The following is an 11,739-nucleotide window of genomic DNA, read 5'->3' as shown; positions in this document are numbered from 1 at the left end:
CTATCCTACGAGACACCACTTGTAAAATAGTTTTCGCACACGAGTCCACTAATCACCATCTCAATACTCCACCGTGGATCCTCCCTCGTCATCTTACGAGAGAGCCATCCGCGGTACTCACACTTATCTTGAGGCTTTTAGTAGTATCCATTTACTTGTCTATGAACTGCATAAGCGACCAAGTAGTCCTTTACGGCGGACGCTGCTATTCGAATAGTTTTATACCCTGCAGGGGTGTACTTCGTCACACACGCTCTCACCACTTACCATCGTTACACGACATGTACTCGGCAACCTTCAAGCGGAAGCCCAACGTGGGTGTCGGCCACAGCCTACCTAAACACTCAAGTCTCTAGTCTAGGTTTATCGCCTATTCAGGTTCCATCCGCAGGGAGTCGGGCCGAGGTTTCCACATACGGCCCCAAACGATGTGTGCAGGGTTCCCGGGACACCAAACGGGCGACTCAGTACACCGTGCCACGAGCCTACCGCATCACAGCCCACCCCTCGGGTCAGCGCTGTCCACGGCCTCCAGCTTACTACAAACACCAGAAACTACGTGCAACTCCTGGACAGAGGACAAGGGTGATTAAGAAGCCGAGGGGGTCCATTGGTTTCGGGCCCAATGCGTGGTAGTAGCTGAATCTTAAATCACGCATATAGATCTCAGTTCTTAGGGACGGTCTCAATGAAACAACCCACCATGTACTCCTACATGGCCTCTCATCGATACCTTTACCAAAACGTATTCAACACCTCACTCTCATTACCGGCACATGCTTTCACTCTAGTTCATCACCCTGATGAGCCAGACCTGACACGACTCTAAGCGTAGCAAGCATAGCATTGTAGGAACACAACATGGCTCAATCAACTCCTACACATGCTAGTGGGTTTCATCTAGTTACTGTGGCAATGACATGTCATGCAAAGGAAAGTGGGTTCAACTACTGCAACACACAACAGTTTGAATCGCGTTGTCTTAATGCAGTAAACGAGAGCAGAAGCGAGAAGATGGGTTTGTATCGAAATGATCAATGGGTTGCTTTCCTGACGGAGTGGTGGTGGAATACTGCCCTTCGGTTGGATACTCGTGAATATCCTCGGAGGCAGAACCTACCACGAAGAACACATCGAAGCACAATCAACACCAAGCAAAATACAACAATATGATGCATGCATGAGACATGGCAAAATGAATGTATTGGGCTAATGCAACTAAGACCAGATGGGTTTGGACCATTTTGAATCAAAGATTCAAATTCCAAGCTCATAAGTGGCCCTTATTAGTGCTTTATCTTGTTCTGCATTAAACAGCAGGTTAATTTTCTTAAACATGCATGAAACCAGTACAGATGGATAGATTGGATTTTTCTGATCATTTTTCATATATAAATCTTTTCATTCTGAGCTACAGATTATTTTCTATGATTTTTTGAAGTTTGTGGTATTTTCTGGAATTTCCTGTATAGAAATAATTCCAGTAGTTAAATTACTTATTGCGTCAGGAGTGTGTCATGATGACGTCAGCGGTCAACGGGGCAGTCCAGGTTAAACCTGACGTGTGGGTCCCCTGTGTCAGTGTCACTTTTAGTTAGTTAAACTAATTAGAATTAATTTAAATCTAACTCAGGTTAATTAGCAGGCGGGCCCCACTGTCAGTGACTCTAGGGAGTCAAACCCGTGGTCAAACCACGCTGACTCGCTGGCGTTTAGCCGCCGGCGACGTCCAGACGCGGCGGAGGCTGCGGGATTCCTCCTCCGGCGACCAAAGGGGCGGCGGAGGGCACCTACGCGTAGCTGGGAGCAACCCGCGTCGATTGGTGGTGGAGGTGAAGCTCGGGGTCGCCGGAAATGACGCCGGCGACGAGCTGTGCGGCTGCCGGGGTACGGGTGAGGTCGGACCCGTCGTTGTGGTGCTCTTGGAGGCTCAAGGCCAGGTTCTACGTGGCCTACGTGACGAGTTGAACTCGTTGGGCATGGTGGCGTGCCCGTTGGGTGGCCGGAGCATCGTCGGCAACGAGCTCGGCGGCGGCGCGTGCGGTGCTGCTTGTTGCGGTCGAGGCAGAGGGCGGCAGCAAGAACGAGAGGAAGGGGAAGGGGCAGAAGCTCACGGTAAAGATGATGAGCTAGGCGGCGCTGTCGGGGACAAACTGCTGCGGCGGTGACGGCGAAGGGGATCTCCGGCGGTGGGCGGTGAAGGCGAGGTCGGAGTAGTGGCTTCGGGGCAAGCGAGCGCTCGGGGCCCGGCCTGCTCGAAGGAGAAGACGACGGCGGAGCTGCTGGACACGGTCAGGTGACGCGGAGACGGCGGTGGCTACGGCTTCGTCGGCGAGGTGGCAGCGGCTGCGTCGGCCATGGTGGAGGGAGGCGAGGGAGAGGCGATGGGGGAGAAAGGAAGTGTCCAGGGGCTCGGGGGCGCGACGTGGAGGTCGTCCAGCTCGTCCACGAGCGAAGCGGCAAGCAGGTGGCGCCGTGGCGAGCTCGCGCACGCCGGCGTCACCTCTCTGCCTGCTCTGGCGGGAGGAAGCAGCTGACTGGCGCGGGCCAGCATAGTGCTGGGCCGGCCAGTGGGCTGCCAGGTAAGATTCTCTCCCTCTCTTTATTCTGTTTTGTTTTTCCTATTTTTTCTGTAAGTGTAGGGCTTTATTAAAAATACTAAAACGTTTCCAAAAATCCTGCAAATAATTGTGGGCTCTGTTGGGATTATTCCTAACAGCCCTCACTTAAATCCAGAATTATTTAGGCATTTGAATTATTCTATAGCATTTAAATGCCCAAATGCAAATAGATAAAGGATTAATCCAGTGACCTTATGTGTCCTAGAAAATTGTGAACCCATTTTGTCAGAGGTCCTAACCCAAGACAAAAAGGGAGGACTTTTTAGAAGGGCATTTCAGGTTCATTGAAAATAATTTTACTAAACCCTAGTTGCTTTCAGAGGGGGTGCTGGGGTTTCTGTCATCCCCATTTCAAGTTTCTGGAAAAAGTAAACATGATGCAACACTCTAATGCATGAACTAGCTAGGATGTGACAGCGTCTTTATGCTAATATGGAAAAATGCCTTTTTGGTGTTGATAAGCTTGTTTTCTTGGGTTTTGTAGTATCTTATAAAGGTGTTCAGGTTGATGAATCTAAGATCAATGCTATTAAAACTTGGCCCCAACCAACCAATTTGCAACAAGTGCGTAGTTTCCTTGATTTAGCCGGTTTCTACCATAGATTTGTGAAGGATTTTAGCACCATTGCTTCACCTTTGCATTCTTTGAGTAAGAAAAATGCACCGTTTGTTTGGGGAACATCCCAAGACATTGCTTTCAATGAGCTTAAGAATTTGCTTACTCATGCTCCCGTGCTTGCATTACCCAACTTTGACAAACCTTTTGAAATTCATTGCGATGCTAGTGGTAATGGCATAGGAGGTGTGTTAACGCAAGAGAAGCGCCCCATAGCATACTTTAGCGAAAAACTTTCTGGAGCGCAACTCAATTACCGCATCTATGACAAAGAGCTATATGCTTTAGTGCGAGTTTTGCGTGAATGGGAACATTATCTCCGCCCTCATGAATTTATCATCCATACCGATCATGAAATGCTTAAATACCTTAAGGGTCAAACTAAGTTGAACAAGCGTCATGCTAAGTGAAGTGAATTTATTGAGTCTTTTCCTTATGTCATCAAGTATATTAAAGGTAAGGAAAATGTTGTGGCGGATGCCCTTTCCCGTATATGCATGCTTCTTACTCAACTTGAATTGAATGTCATTGGCTTTGAGCACATAAAAGACTTATATGCGCATGACCCTACTTTTGCTATTCCTTATCCAAAGTTCTTGACGCATCAATCTTGGGAACGCTATTACATCAAAGATGGTTATGTTATGAGAGCTAACAAACTTTGCATCCCCGAGTCTTCTCTTCGTTTGTTGCTTTTGCAAGAATCTCATGGAGGAGGACTAATGAGACACTTTGGACGCAACAAGACCCTTGCTACGCTCTCCAAGAACTATTTTTGGCCCAAGATGTTCCGCGACGTCAACCGCTTCACCAACCGATGCTCTACATGTCGCAAAGCTAAGTCTAAAGCTCAATCTCATGGCCTATATATGCCTCTTCCAATTCCGTACCAACCATGGGAAGATATTAGCATGGATTTTGTGCTTGGTTTGCCTAGAACTAGAAATGGCAAGGACTCCGTTTTCATTGTTGTGGATTGATTCTCCAAAATGGCTCATTTCATTCCTTCCAACAAGATAGGCGATGCTTCACATGTTGCCAATCTCTTTTGTAGGAAAATCTTGCGCCTTCATGGAGTGCCAAAGATGATTGTCTCGGACCGCGATGTCAAGTTCTTGAGTTACTTTTGGAAGACTTTATGCGCCAAGCTCGGAATCAAGCTACTATTCTCCACGGCATACCATCCTCAAACCGACGGCCAAACGGAGGTGACGAACTGTACACTCTCCACTCTACTACGCGTGTTGATAAAGAAGAACATCAACGAGTGGGAGGAGTTCCTACCTATCGCCGAGTATGCCTACAACTGTGCAAGACATACGACTACCGGCAAGTCCCCTTTCGAGGTCGTCTACGGCTTCAACCCGTTGTCCCCATTGGACATTCTTCCTCTACCACTACAAGAGCGCATCAACATGGACGCGAGTGCCTGAGTGAACTACCTCAAGAAAATGCATGAAGATACAAGGCACACCATCGAGCGCCAAGTACAATGACTCGTGACCAAGCTCAAGGTCAACAAGCAACCCATGATATTCAACATTGGAGATCTTGTGTGGCTACACCTTCGCAAGGACCGCTTCCCCCACGAACGCAAGTCCAAACTTCTACCACGAGCCGATGGACCCTTCAAGGTGCTACCACGCTACAACAACAACGCTTACAAGATTGACCTCCCGCGCGACAAATACAACGTGAGCAACGTCTTCAACGTAAAGGATCTTTCGCCCTACCATGGTGATGATGATTTCAATCCGAGGTCGGATCTTTCCCAAGGGAGGGGAGATGATGCGGAGCATCCCAAGGTCATCCCCATGGACCTACCTACGTCTCCCACGACACCACTTGGACCAATGACAAGAGCCTGAGCGAAGGCTATCGAAGATAAGGTGAACTCGCTCCTTTCCGAACTACCACCTTCGACACATGAGCCGTGGCTACTACCTTAAACGGAAACACTACGTGTGCTCAGGTACTTGGAGGAATTCCACGGAACATCTACATCCAATGGACAAGACGGCAAGGACACCAAGTGCGGAGGACAAGAAGAAAGGCTGCCTCGGAAGCTACAGCCACCGGACGTCCGGCCCCTGAAGGTCACGCCAGCCCAAGGAACTCAGGCCAACGAAAGCTACAGCGGCCGGACGTCCGACCATGAAAGTGCGTTATATCGATTAGAGGGGGGCTGAATAGGCGATTTTTATGAATTCTTCACTGAGGAATTTGCTAGTGAGGAAATTCCTTAATGAAGAACTACTTGCAGCGGAATAAGTACTCAAAAGTATGCATAGCAGAACACAAGCATAGTCATCATGATGAAATTAAGACAAGCACAAAGTACAGAAAGCGTAAACACATGATAACACAGGATGAAGACAAACAGACTGAAGAAATTGAACTGAGGAAATTGAGAAAGTCTTCAGTCAAAGTCTTCAAACACAGATATGAACAAGAGCACAACACAGTTATGAGGAAATGAAAGAGTTGAGGAAATAGAACCAGTTGGCTTGCTGAAGACAATGATTTGGTAGACCAGTTCCAACTGTTGTCTCAGTTGTACGTCTGGTTGGAGCGGCTAGGTATTTAAACCTGAGGACACACAGTCCTCACCGTATTCTCCTTGAGCTAAGGTCACACAGACCTCGCCCAAACACTCATGGTAAGTCTTCAGGTGACTTCCGAACCTTCACAAACTCGGTCACTCGGCGATCCACAATTTCCTCTTGGATGCTCTAGACCATGACGCCTAACCGTCTGGAAGAAGCACATTCTTCAAAGGTAACAAGCGTCGGATCCAAGCAGGATTAATCTCTTCAGTGATGCTCAATCACTTGGGGTTTGTAGGTGTTTGGGTTTGGGTTTTCCTCACCTGATGATTTTCGCTCAAAGTCCTTGAAGGATGGGATGCTCTCAAATGACAAGTGTCAGTTTCTCTCGGAGCAGCCAACCAGCTAGTGGTTGTAGGGGGCGGCTATTTATAGCCTAGGGAGCAGCCCGTCATGATAAGACATAAATGCCCTTCAATGATATGACCATTAGGTGGGTAGATATTTTGGGACAGCTGGCGCATAGCACAGCAACGGTCGGAAATTTGAGTATCAAATTCCTCAGGGCTATCATGTTCCTCACTGTGTAGGCTATCCGCATTGGCGAATTCCTAACTCCTCAGTCAGAACAAATTCCTCAGAGACCAGAAGAACTCCGTCTCTGTCACTGAAGAATATGACTGAGCTGTATGAGATTTCCAATGGCTTCACTCGAAGGGATTGGTAGGTGTAGAATTTTGAGTTGAGCATCACATGGAAATATTTCCTTAGTATTTCCTCGACCCCCTTTAACAGTACGGTGTTTCCTATGACTCAAGAAAGAGAAAATGAAACTACGAAAACAAAAGTCTTCACACTTCATGTTCCTCAAATGAATACCAAGTCTTCAAGGTCACACCAATTTCTTCACTTTCAAAGTCTTCAGAAAGACTTCAGAAATCCAAAGTCTTTAGTCGAAGAACTTCATTTTTAGGGGTCGACTTTCTCTGTAAATATCAAACTCCTCATAGACTTATAGACCTGTGTACACTCATAAACACATTAGTCCCTTAACCTATAAGTCTTCAATACACCAAAATCACTAAGGGGCACTAGATGCACTTACAATCTCCCCCTTTTTGGTGATTGATGACAATATAGGTTAAGTTTTCAACGGGGATAAACATATGAAGTGTAAATACTGATATCGAGGAATTTGATTGCAAGATATAGAAGAACTCCCCCTGAAGATGTGCATAGTGAGGAATTTGCTTTTGAAGCAATGCACACTTGAAGAGTTGAATCATGGAGATCTCCCCCTATATCTTGTAATTCATACACGCATTTGACATAATATATGAAGAATTTGAAATGCATGATGAAATATGGTGACTGATGTAATTCAGCATACGTGCAATAACATTAACGAGGAATAAGCATGCAGAAGAAACAGCAAAAGTATCAGGCCACCATAGAGTTTAAGTTTACAACTCGATCCAACAAAGTCATCAGAAGAACGAGAGTTGTAACTTAGAAAAAAAATGCCCATATAAGATAGACCCGCTTGAAGACTAACTCAAATTTCTCCCCCTTTTTCATCAAATGACCAAAAGGTTCGAAAATGAGGACTAACGCCCCTAAAGAATATCAAGGTGATGAAGGAGCGTCAGCGTTGTTGGGGTCGTTTGTTGTAGTAGGGTCTGCCGCAGTGTCGTCCAAGTCTTCATGTTCATCAGTGTCACGTGATGAAGAATAGGAGCTGGCCACCAAGGAAGGAACCTTGACCTTCTTGTACTTCTTCGGAGGAGGTGCAGCCCAGTCAAAATCTTCCTTGAGACCCATTTTCTTTAGATCTTCTTCACCATATATGTGCGACAGAATAGCCCAGGTGCGGTAGAGGGTTTCATGAAGGTACTAATGGTTTTTCTTCACTGCATTGTGGGTAGAAGTCATGTTGTGAAGAATTGAACCAAACTGACGCTTGACCCATTTATGATTGCGATCAACCTTCTGGTGAAGACTGAGGAGAAGCTCACGGTCAGTCATCACCCTGGGTGCTGTGCCTTGAGGATTTTTCTTGGGTGCGTTGGCGGCAGAGTCATGGGTGGCAGAGTCATCATTGGTGGAGTAGGATGCAGCCTTGCGAAATTGACCATCCAATGGACGAATGCCTTCATCAATTACAGCAGGAGCCTTGCCCTTTTCATCAGCTGAGGAAAATGTCCATTTGAGGACTTCAATCGGGGGCAAGTAGCTGCAATGGTTCAGTGTATCAGCTTTGTAGTTGAGTGAAGACCTTGTTCTGATGAATCTCATAATCCACGGTGCATAAGGCTTCAACTCAAATGGTGACATTGCGACATTGGCCAGAGTCCTCATGAAGAAATCATGAAAGTTGACAGGAACTCCATGAATGATATTGAAAAGCAGATTCTTCATGATTCCAACGACTTCTTCTTCATTCGAGTCGTGGCCCTTGATAGGACTCAATGTCTTCGTCAGAATGCGATAGACAGTCCGAGGCACATACAACAATTCCTTCACAAGGAATTTTGTTCTTGGGGCCTGACCTGCCTTCAGTGGCTTCATCAGCACTTGCATATAGTGTTCTGTAAGCTCAGGTTCCTTGTAGACGCAACAAGCACCTTCAAGGGGAGGACTGAGAGGCAAAGCACGAAGCAATTCAGTACCTGGTGCCTTGTAGTGAGTGTTTTCAGACATCCAATCCAGTACCCATGAATTCACATCTTCAGAGTCCCCGGTGATGTGCAGAGTTGCATAAAATTGAAGAATGAGCTCTTCATTCCAATCACATATATAAGTGCAGAAATTTAACAGTCCAGCGTCGTAAAGAGCACTAAGGACTGGCCTGAAGCACGGCAGAGATTCCATATCCATGTGAGGAATGTGCTCATGATCGAAGACTTTGTGTTTGTTGAACAGCACTGAGCAATAAAAATTTGCCTGGCTGGCAGTCCAGAAACGCCTCTTCCTAATGCGAGCAGAGTCATAGGGGTTGTAATCAGTGAAGAATACATGCTCGCCGAAGAAATCATCAGCCTTGAATTTTTGCTTCCATGAGAATGGATCCTTTGGCTTGGGCAGAGGAGTGTCAGTCAGTTGCATGATGACCTCAGGAATCGCAATCTCAGGTTCTTCAGGCTGAGGAATTTTTGGTTCCTCTTTAGTGGCAGCCTGGTGCTTCAAATCGTCATTTTCATTTTCTTCAGCACTAGCGGCTGGAATGTCTTCATGAGCTTCATCAGATCCCATTTGAACTGTAGTTGCTGGGGACTGAGGAATTTGTTGCAATGGAGTGAAGAGTGGAGAATTGGGGTGCTGACTTTCCCAAAAGTCATCATTCATCACTGGTGTGGTACAGCCAATGTCCACATCTTCATCTTCCATTTCTTCAATGCCAGCCTCTTCAGCAGTAAACTGAGGCATAGGCAAGGAAACTGTGGGGGTTGAAGGGATTTTATCCATTTCAATTTCTTCATCCATCTGCTCTGACGAAGCAGCAGAAGGATTTTCTTCATCAGATCCACTAGGGATCACATATTCTTCATCAAAAGGGACGATTTCCTTTGATGGCATGGAGGAAACTGGAACAGCATTAATTGGATTAGCAAATGAGCTTGTCAATTTCTTCATCTTCTTCGGTGCTGAAGAATCTGAAGGAGGTGATGCTTTCCTTTTCTTCACTGCTGCACGCTCTGCAGCCTTGGTCTTCTTCACATCTGATGCAGACGGAAGGATTGGAGTTGGGGTAGGTGCAGGTGGAGCAGAGGAAAGTGGTTGATTTTCTTCAAACGCAACTGATGCAGTTGCCCTGACCTCTTCATTTTCTTTAGGCACACCACTAGTGGATGCCCTGGCAATTTCATCAGCGGCTGGAATGTAGTCATCAGCCCTGGAACTCACATTTTCTTCAGCAGCCTGATTGTCATCAGCGGTGCTGGCATGTTCTTAAGTTGGCTGAGAAGATGCTTCAGCCTGAGGATTTCTTGTTGCGATTGGGCTGCAACATTTGAGGTGAACATCTTAGTCAGTTTAACAAACCTGACCTTGGCTCCTTTCCAATCAGCATAGTAAGCATTGAAATCATCGATGAGGACTTTGATTTCAGACTGGATCTTCACAAGCTCATCAGTTGTCATAGAGACAACGTTGTTCTTCAGGAATTTTTCTTTCCTGTACTGCGCTTTCTTGAGCTGTCTGGCCTTCTCAAATTTCCATTTTCTTCTTGGATGAAGGCAGTCAACATATGACTTTGACCAGGAGTCAGCTTGAAGTCAGGCATAGGAGTGTTTGGGTCCTTGTGCCAAAGGTCAATGTAGTCGAGGATCAACTTTGGATCCAAAAGCAGAGGCACATTTGTGCCCTTGGCTCTAGCGGCCCTGACTTGCCTATCTCTGATGATTTCAGCAAGTTCTTCATCATCAGCTTCATCTTCTTCAGACGACACTTGGAAGGCGACCTGCCTCTTGTGAGGACTTGGGAGAGAGCCTCATCCAGCAGTGGTCCTTGTCTTCAGCAGAGAGGGTCATGTTGAAGAATTTGGTGCAGCTGAGGAACTAGCTGAAGCTCCTGAGGTAATAGAGATGCATGTAGTCCTTTGGCACGTGGCAAGATGCACAGGTGCTGAGGATTTGGTCGGAGCAGGAGCGGCGTGAGGAATTGGCCGTGAGGGCTTAGCTGAGGAAATTGGCCGTGATGGAATTGAAGAAGAAGCACTTGGCTTGTGCGCAGGCTTCTTTGCCATGGATTTCTTCGGCCTTACAGAGGCCTCAGCAGCAGCAGCAGTAGAGTCTTCGTTGAATTTCCTCACTGCATCTTTTGCCTGTTTGGCCAGCTTGGCCTGGCGCTTGGCCCATTCTTCAGGAAAATCCTCACCGCGCTTGATGCTAGTGGGATCTACTTCTTGGCCAGGTGCCAATGGTGGTCTTGAGTAGGAAGGAGTAATAGCGAATTTCTTCATGTATTTTGGAGTCACATACCTGTACTCCCTCCACTCTTTTGCCCATCTCCTCTCTATCCTCTGAATGCGCACCTTGCGCTGATTGTTATCTTCCTCAGGGGGTGTGCAGTACCCAGCATAAATGTCCTCAGGGATTTCAAAGGCAGTATTGATTTCAGGCCTCTTTCCTCCTTTTTGTGGCTTCTTTCCATCAGCCATTTTCTTCAGTTGAGGAATTTGAACAATTGATCTCTTTGAAGAAGTATGCAACTTTTCTTCGAGGAATGTTGCAAATGAGTTGAGTTGATGAGAACCTAGTGATTCAGCAGCGGACATGAGTACCTGTGAACGGAGTATAGTTGCGAGGAATTTGGAGAGGTCATATGCGTTCTCAGAAGGTTTTTCAAAAAGAACAAGTTTGAGGAATTTGACTAGATGAGTCTTGAAGAATTTCACTAAGCGTTCTTTGTCCTAGGTTCCAGAGTTGTATAGATCAAAGATCCACACAATTGAGGAATCTTGAAGAAAAATGATGCTTAGAGAAACGAATCAAGAACAGATGACACGTGAGGTGTTCAGTGTGTGAAAAATTGGAGGAATAAACACCTTTGAAGATTTTGTAGGAATCATTTGAATCAAAGAGGGCAACAAAAGTAACTTTTAATTACCCTGGACGAAGAACACGACGAACTGGGATGTGGAGAAGTGAACTTCGTCTGTGCAGATCTTCCACGCCCTAACTTGGCGGAGGAAGACGGCTACGACGGCGGCGGAGTGAAGATTTCCGCGGCCGGCGCGAGTACGGCGGCGACGAGGTCGAGGCAGTGAGACTCTTCCTCACCGGCGACGATGAAGTAGCGGCGGCGCTATGGTTTGAGAAGCTCGAGCTGGAGAGAGGTCGAGCGGAGTAAAACAAGTGAGGAAGGGGAGAGGGGGTATTTATAGCCACGGTGAAAAACTGTTCGCCCGAAGAAATTGGACGAACGTGCCCCTGACCCTTCTCATTCGCTTGACATG

The sequence above is a fragment of the Triticum aestivum genome, chromosome 6D, assembly GCF_018294505.1.
Source record: "Triticum aestivum cultivar Chinese Spring chromosome 6D, IWGSC CS RefSeq v2.1, whole genome shotgun sequence".
Classification (NCBI taxonomy): domain Eukaryota; kingdom Viridiplantae; phylum Streptophyta; class Magnoliopsida; order Poales; family Poaceae; genus Triticum; species Triticum aestivum.
The sequence above is the reverse complement of the archived record's forward strand: the minus strand, read 5'-3'. Positions refer to the sequence as shown.